Consider the following 15,135-nt stretch of genomic DNA (forward strand, 5'->3'; position numbering starts at 1 on the left):
GACTCCAAATCTGACCTCAAAGCAGTGACAAGTGGAGTACCACAGGGTTCCGTACTGGGACCTCTACTGTTTGGTATCTACTTCTCTGAAGTACAGGCTAACACAGAAGGACTCTGGCTAACAAAGTTCGCTGATGACTGCAAACTAGGAGCCATAGTCAAGTCCCCAAATGATGTGGACATCCTACAGAAGGGCCTCGCTGAGACAGATGCCTGGTGTCAGAGCCATGGCCTCAAGCTCAATGCCAAAAAGTGCAGTGTCATCCCCTTTGGCAAAAACTCTGTACCCATGAACTACCACATAGGCAGCAATCTACTTAAAAAGCTCACCAAACCCAAATCCTCCGGACACACAGGAAAAGTAAAATTCAGGGCTCCTGCTGACTGTTGAAAAAATGAGTATGTATACTCTTTGTTGCAGTAAAACTAGTCAAAAGTGCTGAATCCAATAGAACTCTGTTTATTGTCACAAACGAATGAATAAAATCCAAACAAGATAGAAGACAAGCGCTTTCGCCCGGTGATACCAGGCTTTTTCAAGTACAAACCAATAGCAAATACTGTTAGCTTAAATAGCTTAGCAAAAAACAATTAACCTATTAATTGTATTAACTTAATTGATTAATTAACCACATTCAGTGCCTTAATGGTTAACCATCGAAGCTGCAGTAACTTGCAGCAAACCCTGTAATAACAGTACTGAAGTTTAAAAATTGATCAAGTGCTAGCTAAAATGCTAAAAATTGTGCAAATATCATACTATTGATAAATGTTAAAAACTATATTGTTTCTGTGAACAATGAATAAATCCCAATGCCCTAATTATGGCTATTGTAAACAAGTTTAGACCGTCTTACCAAGTCATATAAATACACATAACAGCAATAATCTGTTGCGATAGTATATTACAATCACCTTTACCAAGTTATTAAATATCACTTTCTGTAAATTATGTAGTCATAATTGTGGTTAAAAATATATTTAGTTTTATAATAATATGTATGTTTTATAATAATGTGTATTTATCATGAATAAAACAAACTGCTAAAAATATACTATGAATGTTCAACTAGCCTGTGGGGACTTTAAGAATCCTATGCTGGTCAAACCATTATACTGCTTCCAAACATACTAAAGTGCTTGTGCAGTTTTTTGAATGTTATTAATGATTCATTTAATAACAATATTTGATATATTAGTGAAAAATATTAAAAATAATAAAAAATGCTTAAAAATGATGTCAACATGTGAAAGCAGTAAACAACTACATCACAAGCTATAAAACATTTCTCTTGGTTTTTAACCCTGGGTACTTAGTGGCGTCCAACTTTAGTTGCCAAATATGCTCCCTACTGCCCAGCCTGGTCTCCCAATCTCCTCCCCTTAGGTCCTGTGTCACCTTTTCTAAAACCCAGAACTTAAGAGACATGTGCGGGCAGATGAGAGAATGTTTGAAGAACGCGTTGGTATCTTTCTTTTTATCCACATCATATAGATGCTCATAAATTCTACGTTTAAGTGCTCTTTCCGTCTTACCCATGTAGAAAGCTGAACAGGCCTGACATAGACCCAAATAAACCACACCAACTGATGTACAGGAATAATGACTAGAAGCCTTTAAAGTAAGCTTTCTTGAGGGTATACACACATGGTCTTTTTGTAAAATATGGGAACATTGGTGACATCTCCCACAACTGTATGTACCTAACCTTTTAGAAAAACTATTTGTGGATTGTGCCAACGTGGGATATGAAGTCTGCTCAAAAATACCCTTAAGGTTAATGTCTCTTTTTCTTGTGAAATTAATAGTTTTGGGAAGAAGGCCACTAATATCCTCATGCATTGTGACAATTGGCCAACAAGTTTTAATGGTGCTCTCTATTAAATAAGAGTCACTCGTGTATGTATATGTAAAGCTCTTATGCATACTGGTTTCAACTTCCTTAGTTGGTAAGGCTATTAATGAGCCTGCACCTAGTAAGGGAGGATAAAAACAATCTCTCTTCCCCAGAACTTCTGCTAGCGTTGTTTGAAACAGTGAAACAGGGTAACCTCTTTCTGTGAAAAGTGTTCTCAAAAAGTCTACTTCTTGAAAAACAGCTCCATAGAACTACACAATCTCGAGGCCCGGATTAGTTGTCCTTTGATAATCCCTTTTTTGATATAAAATGGGTGTCCACTGTCAAAATGCAGAAAAGTGTTTGAATATGTGCTTTTTCTATAAATTTGTGATTGAAACCAGTTAGTGCTTACATCCTTATGCAAAGCCACATCTAAATAGTGTAATGAATTATTGCTAATTTCGTGTGTGAAAGAAAGAAAACCTGTTGACTTATTTAAGTGATCAAAAAATTCTAAAAAATTATCTTTTGATCCATGCCAAAAAATACAAATGTCATCCAGGTATCTTTTGTAGTAAACTATAAACTGTTTCTCCCATCTGTGCAGTACTATGTTAGCATAAGCCGTAGCACACGAAGCCCCCATTGCTACACCACTTCTTTGTCTGAAAAATTCACCGTTGAAATAGATAAAGTTGTTTTGTAGAATAATGCCCATAAATTCTACAAGCAAATTTATTAAATTGTTACTTAACCCTGATTCCGTGGCCAGTGTCTCACTAAACCATTCTATACCTACGTCTTGCGGTATACTGGGGAAGAGTTCAACTATATCTATAGTTACCATGAGAATGTCAGATGTATTTAAACCTAAAGGAATACTCGCTAAGAATTCCCATGAGTCTTTGCAGACAAAATCCAAAGTAGACACAAAATCTTTCAAATGAAAATCTACAAATTTACTTAAAGGCTCCGTGATGCCCCCAGCTCCAGCTACAATGGGTCTAAATTTGAGTGGTTCCAACCCTTTATGCACTTTTGGAATCCCAAACAAAACCGGGGTTTTTGGCTTAGGAACCATCAAATAATTAAAAATTTTTTCATCGATTGTACCTTGCATAAGATGATCATAAAGAAGATATTTTATGTTGGCAAGTGCAATATTTAGTTCATTTAATGACACTGAGTCATAAATATTAGTGTCCTGTAAAAGGTCATGAATACAGTTGTCGTAATCAAAATTATGCATTAAGACTATGCCACCCCCTTTGTCCGGTTTCATTACTCTGATTTTTTCTTTTTTTAGCTTGTCAATCACTTGTTGTAAATGTGGGTTGAAATTTGAATGTTGTTCAATATATTTTCCAACCTCATTTTCTCTCCAAACTTTCTCAACCAGATCTTCAAATATTTTTAAAGTTGGGTGTGTGGGGGGGTTAAATGTGCTGTTTCTAGTTAGGGAGTCTTTGGGTACTCCTTGTCCTTTAAAAAATAAAACCAAATTTAAATTTCGAACAAAAAGTCAGCACGTTTGACTGGTTTTACTGCAACGAATAGTATACATACACATTTTTTCAACAGTCAGCAGGAGCCCTGCATTTTACTTTTCCTGTGTGTCCGGAGGATTTGGGTTTGGTGAGCTTTTGCACTCACTGTTCCTGGTTTTTACACATTTCTTCATGATTTATTATCAATCTACTTAACACTGAATGTGTCATAAGAGACCTTGGGACCCAGGTGGACAGTAGTCTCTCCTTTTGATAGTCACATCGCCACAGTAGTCAGGAAATCCTTCTACGAGGCACACCTCATCGTAAAAGCGTTCTCATCCAGGAAAGAAGAGGTCATTGTTCCCCTCTACTCAACACTCATTAGACCCATTATAGAGTACAACGCCCCTTTTGGAATGTACCTCACAAGACATCTGCAGCAGCTGGAAAGGCCACAGATGTACCTCACAAAGAGGATTACTGGTCTCAAACAAATGCCCTACACTGACCGCCTCAAAAAACTCCAGCTTTACTCCGTAGCATATTGCCTACTCCGAGGTGATCTCTGCCTAACATATAAAGCTGCGTCAAACCCAGAGCTTTTGGACATGCTACACCTAAAGAAATCCCAATCCCTCTGAGCTACATGCTCTAGGGACCTAAACGTTGTCACCACAATAAACAGGACATGCTGGAGGGATAGATTCCTGTCCCAGAGACTTCCCATACTCTGGAACAGGCTACCCATCTATGTCAAGCAAAGTTGTTCATTAGCACTCTTCAAGAAAAATCTTGATGAGTTGATGGGAAATAGGAAATACACCCTGGGGATCACTTCTGTGTCTCTGCTCGACAGTGGCACAGGAAAATAACTTTCTTGGGTGGCGTAAGCCAGGGAACCTTGTTGTCTAGGGTTATGTAGGCCCTTGGGCCGATAGCCTAGTACCTACCTATGAACCTATGAAACTGCGTATCACCACAATGTGCATGTACTTCGTATCCCCTACCGTCATCTGAACCTACAAGACAGTGGTGTGATAATTGAAATGTTCAGAGTTTCTTTGCTGCTCATAACCTTTGTTATGTTTTTTTTTTAACTGTGATGGTTTCTGGCCATATTGGGTTAAAATTTTTTTTTTTTTTTTTTTTTTTAAGTATGGCTGAAATTTCCATTTTTTAAGGTACGAAGGTATGAAGGTAGTATGTAATTGAATCTTATGTTTATGTGCAAAGAGATTTTCAGTTTCAGTATTACTAATCCTATTCGATCAAGTCATGTCTCGGACAGGTGAGTTTAACTGCAACTCCCTGCACATCATCCCTTACAAGTAATCAGTAAAATAACTAAATTCAAAGTACATGTGTTATTTAGAATACATGACTATTTTAAAATGTAAATAGATATTCTCACATAATCCTGGAATGCTTATCAGGTGATTACTTAAATGCATATTTTCTGCAATGGTCTATGTTATAGTAAGTACCTGTACATCAATGTTTAAGACCCAGTGGAAATGCATTGTCATTCATTTTGACTGAAATCTTTTATATGTGCTAAGGTGTTGTACCTGTGCTGTGCTGTCCTAGTTCAGTTTATCATTTATTTTATACTGAAATGTTGAAGTATAGTACAAGAAAATTAACTCCAATCAGAAGTTTACAGAGTTCAAAATGTTTAAATATAGTCAGTTGTTGCCTTGAGAGTCATATTTGTTAGCAGGAGTCAGATCTACAATATTTTTTTTTATTTTTTTACTTGTAGGTTTTTTAAATAAAAGTTGTTAGTGTTATGAAGATTACAGACATTTTAGGACAGTCCAGGCTTGCAGATTTCCTTGTCCAGAAGACATCAAGTGGGCATTGGATGGGCAACAGTATTTTTCATCTGTACTTCTATGTGGTTCTATTTAAAACATGAATGATGATGACAGGTGAGTAGTATCCTATTGTATTGCATCAAAGGAAAATGTCAGGCCAACTTGCACATGGACTAACTTTTTTCTCTTGATTTTTATCCTGTTTTACTAGCAATTAAAATCAGAATGTATGTGTTGCTTCTGGAGAGGATTGTGAAAAGTCTGTACCAAAATGCTTATTAGATTTATTAATGCTACAAAGGTTATTTATTGATAATGAAAGACTCTGGTTCCTTTTTAGATTTAAAAATATATCACAAGCAGTGTCACCTGTGTTGTTATTAAACCCTCACATGTCTTGTGTGAGGAGAAGCATAGAGGTGTGAGGAGAAGCATAGAGATGAGAAGGCAGATATCACAATCTGCACATTCCATCCAAAATTTACTATCTCAGTCAGTGCAGGTATAAAAACCTGACCTGTAATTTTCTTATAATATTTTAATATGTTTTTCTGCAAAATAGTGGGCAAGGGTCCTGCCATGTTAACATGACCTTGTTTTAGTGCTTTATTGCCCTTTTCCCAGAATCTATTTCAAGTCCACTTTATATGCATCATGCTAGATATAAAGAAGTGAAGTTAACTTCCTATTCTATTGAGGTAAAGTGGCAGTAGTGTGAGTCACAGACATCTTGCACACCTTTTGTAATAGCAGCACTTGAAGTTTTTGCTGAATGATCATCATGTACATTTCTGTCAGAGCTTGTTTCAAATTATTAACAGCAGTTCACTGCTCCAGCAAAAGAAAATAGCTAACTTGCTGGCTTTTGTAAGGATTGTCATTGTGTAGTCTTGTGAGCACTGACAGACCCTCCTCCCACAGTCTTCCTAAAGTGAAAACTACCACTACAATCCAGGAGTTAACGCATCAAAGAAGTGGTTGTGCTACTCGCCAGTGTCTGCAGCAGTAGGAAGATGAGTGTTTACCCCCCCCCCCCAATTGTTGAAGAAATGTGCTAATGTGCTTGCTGTTTCTGCTAAAAAGTATTTTACAAGCAAAATGCAAAAAATAAGTAAAATTATTACTATCTCTTCTTGAATCTTTCTATGATTTTTTTTAAAACTGGGGCACTGATGCCTTCATATATTACATTTTCCTGCTTCTGTTACATTGCTGCCACTTGATTTGATATATTACAATACACATAACACTTCAGCCATAGTCTTTGAGCATAAGACATCAGTAGCTCTGTGTGTTAAACCAGTACTACTTTCTGTAAAACTATTAAAAAATACTGTTTACAAGTGGATCACTATAGAAAAATGTAGTTAATTATTTACACATTGTTGACCAATTTATTCCCAGTAGGCCAATGGCTTCATTTCAGGGTAGACATGACTTATGTGCATACTGACTACTAGCAAATTCACCAGGGTGTCAGTAAACTTCCCTTGCTTTTTATGGGTGCTAGGTGAAAAATGAAGTCTTTCCAGAGGGTCATCACTAGTGCTTGGATAATTCCAAGATCATGCAAGGAGTATACATTGTTATTGGAGAATATTTGAAGAGATAATCAGAGTAAGATGACATACTAGTTATAGAGTTGGAGGGAGATGGTCTGAATGCAGAAATATTGGTGAATTTAATGAAGGAAGAAGACCCAAATGAAGGAGATGAGGCAAGCTAAAATATTATAATGGACGGTGTTACAAGAGCAGTCAAATAATGAAGGTGATAACATGGTTGAGAAGTGAAATACAGAGTTTGAACAGAGGCATTTTCAACCGATGGAGTAATCAGTTTTAAGAACATGCTTCTGAATGACAGAAATTAAGTAAAGAAAACAAATTATGCAGGTGTTGTAAGTCAAGGAATAAGCACCAGTGTACAATGTGGAGAGGCATTTACAGGAGAAGAAAGGCAGCAGATTCAGAAAAAAAGATTGTTTTTAAGAGTAAGAAGCAAAAACTATGCTACTATTGATGAGTATGAAATTATGGATAATACTATACATTGAGATATAAGAGCAATGATATATTTGAGGTGGAAAAACCTTTTTGAAGTAAGCTTTGAGACCCTTTCAGATGCTTAAAACTATGAGTTAAATAGAAAAACACAATAGCACAGCACACTGGAAGATCTTTTATTTCTCAGAACTTTGGTTTGCAGTTAAAAAGAAAGATGACTGTGAAATTCAAAACTTCAGAACTGAAGGAATTTGAACTTTTTTTTTTCCTGATTGCTGCGTACAATTGTGGGCAGTACCTGACCAGAAAACCTACAGTTTCCTTATTTCTGTGGTATGTTGTGGAGGTAGAGACAAATTCCTCCACCAAAGTATGTGAGAAGTTAAGCTTAATAAAGTAGGTGGGCTTTCCATTTCCTAGAATCCAAGACAAGGAGATGAATGTGTTATAAAGTTTGGGCAGTGTTCTGTATCTGTACAGTACTGGAACCATATTGTACAGAGAAAAGAAATCTAAAGGTTGAGTTAAACTGTAGGAGAGGGTGAATATTTCCTTTAAATTAAACTTTTCCTTGCTTAGTATCATGACTTTTGTATAGGTCTGTCTTGTTTCTTCAGTGGTCTTCCAAATCTGAGTTAACAGGGTTGCTTTATCTGGACATTGAATCTGGCTTTTGGGACAAGTTCTTGCTGCACTATATTTTTACTGGAGACAACTTCAGGAGAGACTCTTTGCAACTCTTTTCACAGTTATCAATCTTAGTTTTTTCTAAAACATTTCTGATTTTTAAAGTTCAGGTTGCTCATCTTCTTGGAACTAATGCTTTTTTTTTTTTTTTTTTTTTACAATGTCTGTGATTTACAGTTTTTCATCTTTCCTCTTGGTAGCATAAGACTTTGGTTTGGCTGTTTTATCAACAAGTTCAGTTTTAGGCTGTAAAGTTTTCCATTGTTGTATTTTTTGTCTTCAGTTTGTAAATTTGTTAGTCTTCTATCATAATAATGTTTCTATCTCTGCTGATGTCTTGCCAGCATTTCCTTTACTTTGTATTCATTTTGAGGCATAAGTAATAAAGCTGAAGTAGGTAATGGGCTTTTCAGCCTTCTACTTATAAACAGTTGACCTGATGAGAAACTTTGTCCTTGCAGTGCAGATCCAAAATTGTGACAGGAGAGGAAATTCCTTATGTTTTTGCTACCAATGTTTCCCATGAGATTCTTCACTGTCTGGATAGTCCTCTCCTCTTATTCATTTGACTGCAGATGTCGTGGACATGACATATGTCTGAACTCCCACTCTAGCACATATGTGAGTTACTGACTTTTGTGTTGCAGGCCATTGCCGGGTATGACGTAATATACTTGTGTACTGAGTATGTAGACTTAATTAACTAAGCACACACTTGCAGATGTTGTATCTCAGTATGATTATGTCAGAGAACTTGGAATAATATAACCAAACGATGCAAAAGTACAATGATAAATGAAGAAATAACACACCAAACAGCCGATACTTTTCCAGCAATAATCTCCTTTATCTTTTCAAGACCTGGTACCTCGGCATTTCGCCTTCAAAGGATCACAATTCAATGCAGCATAATGGCAGTTTTTTATATATGCATCAATTACATCAATCAATCAATTAATTATATAATTAATTCCAAAAAAGGAGGGAAAAAAATTTAATATATATATTTAAAGTGATCTCACAACAATTTCTAAATAAATATTCATACAAAATATATACACATTTCTAAATATACCATTTATATTATTTTGTTATGTTAGTAATCTCATATAAAAATATAAACATATAATATGGTTATCAAAAATACTAAGCAATGTATTAAATAATTCATCAAATACCTAATTCTAAATTAAGACCGAAAGGTTTCAAAGTATTGAACTTCAAAATCATCCTTGTTTCTAGCTCCAATAGTCTGTCACAAATGTTGTCACCTCTATAACAAAAGGGCTTACCCAAAATGCTGAATTTTAAACTATCTGATTTCCCCTCATGAGCTTCAAAAAAGTGTTTAGCAACTGGACTAGATAAATTTAAATTCCTAATGTCCCTTAAATGCTCTAAAATTCTAACTCTGACCATTCTTTTGGTTTGTCCAATATACCATATGTTATTACAACTGCAAGTAAGTATATATAAAACGCCAATAGATTTACAATTGAAATAGTGCTTGGGGTTATGGTTAATGTTATTAATAGATCTGACATTAATTATTCTATCACATAAACTACATGAACCACATCTAAATGATCCCACATTAGTAGTATAAGAAGTTCTTTTTATTAAGAGGTTATTATTTAATATTTCTTTTAAATTCTTTCCCTTTTTGTATGAAAACGTTATATGATGAGGAAAAAGCTCACCTATAGAGTCATCCTCGCAAACCAGGTACCAAAATCTTTTAATTAAAGAAACAAATATTTCAGAGAAAGCTGTGTACCTAGTCACGAAAAATATCTCTTCCACATCTCTATCTTTTTTTGTTGAATCTAAAACATCCATTTCAAACTTTCTGAATGTTTTATGCTTATTCATAACATCATTCATACTTTTCAATAGTTGCTTTTTATCATACCCTCTTTCACATAATCTTAAAAACACCTCATTTAACTCATGATCCAACTCAGATTCTATGCTAGTATGCTGATAGATTCTTTTAAATTCTCCATGAGGCAAAGCTCTCAACAAATGGGGAGGATGCATGCTAGTAGCATGCAAAAACATATTCACTGACGTACTTTTCCTATAGGGTCTGAATTCAATAATATTATTTCTTTCAAATAGGGTCAGATCCAAAAAATTGATTTGATTTCGATTCATCTCATAAGAAAATGATAAACTGTGTTCATTAGTATTCAATGATTCAAAAAATTCACAAAATTCTAATATATCCCCCTTACATATAAAAATTAGGTCATCAATGAAACGTTTGTACAAGATGACTCTGTGTTTGAAAAAATCTGTGGGGTAAATAAACTTTTTTTCAAAAGAGTCCATATATATCACAGCATAAGTGGGAGCATAAGCAGCTCCCATAGCCGTCCCCTTAGTTTGTAAAAAATACTCATCATTGAACACAAAATAATTATGAGTCAAACAAAACTCCAATAAAGAAATCAAAAAACTTGGAATAATAATCTGCTCTTATGACATGCATGACTAGTTTGAACTGAAACAACTGGTACCCATTCTGCGCCAGACGAATATATGTTATTTACTTTAGAGTTAAAGAATGCAAGAGACAAACAGAAAAGGTAAACAGAATGGGATATCTTTCTCTCTATGCGAATGTCAGAATAAAGGGAATACCTGGAAGCTTCCCAGAGAAAGATTTAAGGTCATTACTGGAACAGCTATTAAAGGAAGGAATACATATTCTTTCATGTTTTAATCCATCTATTGAAAGGATTGTAGAGTGGGGAAAAAATGGCAGAATGCACAGACAGCAAAATAAATCCCCAGGGATTTGCTGATGTTCATGTGTTCAGCACTAACTATAGACTGGTTTGTGAAAAATAGTAAAGAACATGGTTGAATCCCCTTGGAGAAAGGATACATTTAATTCTCAGCTGACTACTCACCATGACGCTATGCTTTGAGGCAACAAATGGCAAAAATACAAAAATATTCTTTCTATATAGTTTCTTCTCAACTATACAGTCCCTTTGCTGGTATCTAGCTATTCAACTAGTGAAAGCAGATCAGGACAAATTCAATATTTTTGCAAGTTTCTAAAAATTAAAGTTAATAGAAGAAGGAGATTTGGAAGAAATGCTGTCAGTGTTGGTGATGGAGTGGGAAGGATCCAGGAAACAGTCACCCCAATGACAGAGACAGATGGAATAACTGCCTTTAAATAGAAGACTAATGGCACAACAGAAACAAGATGAATGAGTTTACAAAATTAAAAGCAAAATGTACATAAGAATATGAAAGGGAAAGGGAAATAGGCTCAGAACCATAACAGTTCCGCCTGAGATTACTCCAATGCAAAAAAAAAAATGGCCTGGAAATACCATGAAAAGAGGAACATGAAACCAGGAAAAAGAAGCAACAAGAAGTAGGCATAAAGAATACAAAGAGAAGAAGAAAAGCACAGGAGATGGACTAATCGGGTATAGATGGGTCATGCTTGTACAAGGATTGACTCAGCCATTTTCAGAATAAGCCGGTAGGGAGAATTGGTCAAAGATGTTCTCTGGCTCTAATGATACTGCTAATGAGCACTGCTGGTCTCCTAGGACCCTAGATGAACTGAATAAAAGTAGGAATGATAGATGAAATGTCTACACAACTCTAGAATACTCTTGAAATGACTGCAACCCTAAGGTGGAATGCTTTCTAGTAATTCACAACTTTTTCTTTTTTTAGTTTTCTCTACTTTTGTTAATAGGAATCTGTTATATGCATCTTTGTTATTTGAATGCATTTAAAAATAGGGATTTTGCATATTAGTAACCTTAGGGATTTGGGCCATTTGTAAGCTTAATTTTGTTAGCTAAATTATGGATATTGTTCAAACTCCTCTCCCAAGGACTGGTTTTTGGATCACCGCTATTAAGGTATGATGTAATAGCTGCAAAGGTAAGGTACATAAAGACATACAAGATTCTGAGGCCCAGTATGGGCACATTATATGTTGTGTGATAATGCAGCAGAATTGTTATTGGTAAATGCATGCTATTAGTTTAGGAATTGCATTACATCGTTAAAACTAAACTTTTAATAATTTGAGTTAATACAGATCGCATAAATATTTTTGGCTCACAGATACTCACTTGGGGGCGGGGATGGGGAGGACAAAAGCATTCACCTTTCACTTAAAATAACATCCAGATTAATCCGTCTGGGCATCAGTACTAGTATCCAAGGGCTTTTCTAGCCCAGGAAATATCTTTGGATATTGCAGGCAGGTACAGCTGAGTATATTTTGTCTAGTGTCTTAAGATCAACGCATCAAGGCAGAAATCTAAGTGTAAGCAACATCTTGAGTCCCAGTTGGTGGAAAGGCTACAAGGATGCCATGAGAGGGATCTATTAGGAGGAGAAATGAGATGGGAAAAAAGCGATATCAAAGATAGAAGTGAGAGAACAGCACTTACAAGAAGTCCACAGGGCAATTCTCGCTAGTGGGAATAATAGAGGTCAATTGATTGATAAGGAAATGATACTTAAGAGAGAATAGATTTTCTACAGACAACAAAGAAGCAGAGTTAATGAGAAGGGGGGATTATTGGTGGCTCAAAAGAGAGGGGGGCATTTAAGGCATGAGCCACAAGTTTAGCAATAGAGCAAATCCAGAATGAGGAGGGAGTGGTAATAAAAGGAGGTCATGATATCAGGGAATAATTTCTTAAATATTATATTGAATTATATTTAGGTAGAGGGGGCCAGGATTGTGGGTTGGGACTATGTGATAGCTCACACCAAGCCGCTTACAGATGAAAAATTAGTAAAGCTGGTAAGGGTTATATCAGAATTTGAGACTAAAAGAGCAGTCCTTATTTTGAAATAAAACAAGGCAGTGAGAGTAGATGGATTTTCCTGGAGAATTCTATAAATGAATCGAAAAGCAAATAACACCTTTTTAATTGATATATACACAGTAACATTATTAAATATGGAGATTTAAACCCAATAGTCAATGAAGCTGTTATAGTGTTATTACCAAAACCCATATAAGCTTGTCAATGAAACAGTAATTTTAGACTAATTTGATTGATAAAAGTTCATGTTAAAATTCTAGCAAAGGTACTAGATAGAGAGCAGATGTGAAATTTCCCAGAGTTATAAAAGATCAGATGGACAGAATGAGTTTGCTCAGGCAGGGAGAGAGCCATGAATTGGTGGAAATTAGTGGCCTTCCTGCGTCAATACAGTGAGGGCAAAATTGAGTAGGATTAGTTTTATTTGTTATTAAAAAGGCCTTTTGATTCCATTAAATTGATTTTTTGTGAGTATTAAAGTAGAGGAATTTTGGAGAGGTGTACCTTAAGTGGCTAGAGTGGTTATACAGTTAGTCTGCATTTAAAATTTGGATAATTGCCGGGGGCGGGGCTAGACAGGGTTGCCCACTGTCCCCAGGATGATTTGTATTAGTTATGGAGGAGATGCCTGTAGGATAATGTATTTCTTGATTGAAAGCACAAGGTATACAGGTACTCGACCTGTATTTGTGGCTGACTGTTGATTAGTAGTAATGTAGGATATTTAATGGGTTGGACATCAGCTATATTCAAAGAGTTTGAGATACATTCTGGGTTTCAGTGCAGTATCCACAAATTTGTTGTACTTAGGATTGGGAAACAAATAGAAGACAGATGTCTCGGTAGATACCAGAAAAAAAAATTCCAAAATATATGGGACTCTTAGTTGGTAAAATTTGGATGGAAACATGATAATAATTTGCCCATTCTTTTTTAAAAGTTCAAGATGGAGTGGGAGAAAAAGATTGCAACCTTTGAGACTATTTCAGGGATGATCAAAGCTAATAAGGTAATGGTCCTGCCATATGTTTTGTTTATAGTATGAAATCTGTTGGAATGGCTTTTGACATGGGAATATAGTCTTAAAAGAATAGGAGAGCTATGTTGGGGCCTTGGACATATGGGCTAACTAAGAAGTATGTTGAACTATTACAAATAAGATGAAAGCTTTATGGGAAGGTGTAGGGATCACACTATGTTATCACGCTTTGACAATTGATGGAAAATCCCTTAAAGTGTTTGATGCATGTTTTAGGGAATATGACATATCAAAGAGTGATTGATTCATATTTGAGCATCTTAAACATATAGGTATTACCATCAGTGCCCAAAACAAAGTGGCACTGTGGCAGAAGTAGACCAATATAAAGAAGGTATGGGTGAGATCAGTGTATGTGGATTTGGGTAAAGAAAAGTGGAAAGCAATTCAGAAAAGAGTCCAGAACATATGGACAGAGTGGAAAGAAGTACAGGTAATTGAGGAAGAGTGGGATAAAGTCTGGGATAAGGTGCAACAACTAGGGAAGTGGTCAAATCTGAAAGATCAATGGTTGAGACTTTCTATAATTTGTTATTTAAAACCCAAACAGTTGTATAAAGAAGGTAGAAACCAGAATTCAAACTGTTGGAGATATGGAAGCAATCGAGCAGCACATGGTCTAAGAATGTCTAGTCATAAATGATAGATGGTCGAACCTCAGTAGAGATTTCACTAGAATTTTTTTCTAGGCAGCAAAAATTGGGCTGGAAGTTCTGGATATTGGAGATATTGCCTAAGAATAGATGAACAAATAAGACAGTGATAGTAGACTGTGTTTTGGCTAGTCTTATAAAAAATAGCTTTGGCAAAAAGCTAGAAATCCTCAGAGCATGACTCAACCTTCATACCTATACTCTGATGAAAATAAGACCTTTTTATTGTTGTTTAAAGACATCAGCTTTTTACAGAGGATACCTTTGGAATGGAAAAGGACTTTCTATTATTATGCATATCAGTTATAGGAGTGGTGATATCAGTTTTTTCAAATATTGATTATTAAACTTCAAATGTTGTGAACTGATGAGTTAATAACTGAGCTGTGTTAATAGTGTAAGTTTAGTCTTTGAAGTTTTGGAGGTGTTCAGTGTTGCAAGTGTTTTCATGTTATCTATTTATTTTTTCTTTGATGCTTGATGTTTGATGCTGAATAAAATATTCAATGAAAAAAAAATGCTGTGCTAATCCACGTGTGACTCATGTATATAATTGAGACTCATCACTGTTAATTTACATTTGAGTTTAGTTAACTTGATATTAAGCTGTCTTAATCTGTTCAACAGCTGTATTAGTTTATTGTCACTTTTCTTGACTGACCTTAGAATATTAAATCATTACATCAGATGTCAAATGAATCTGTGCCTTCTTAATGGTATATAAAATGCATACAATTTGAAGCTTTCTTCATCCCACTTTATCTAACAGAAACCATGATG

General features: G+C 35.4%; 1 protein-coding gene across 1 annotated transcript in view; it reads left to right on the forward strand.

Moving 5' to 3' along the window:
- FAM214B (family with sequence similarity 214 member B) overlaps window positions 1-15,135 on the forward strand; it is a 2,663,862-nt gene that overhangs the window by 1,485,452 nt on the left and 1,163,275 nt on the right. The window contains exon 8 of the mRNA XM_044077337.1: window positions 5,093-5,261. The gene's annotated coding sequence lies outside the window, so the exon portion shown is untranslated. The remainder of the gene's footprint in view (window positions 1-5,092; window positions 5,262-15,135) is intronic.

This window comes from Protopterus annectens, chromosome 1.part1, assembly GCF_019279795.1.
Source record: "Protopterus annectens isolate FY-2018-M chromosome 1.part1, PAN1.0, whole genome shotgun sequence".
In the NCBI taxonomy this organism is placed as follows: Eukaryota; Metazoa; Chordata; order Ceratodontiformes; family Protopteridae; genus Protopterus; species Protopterus annectens.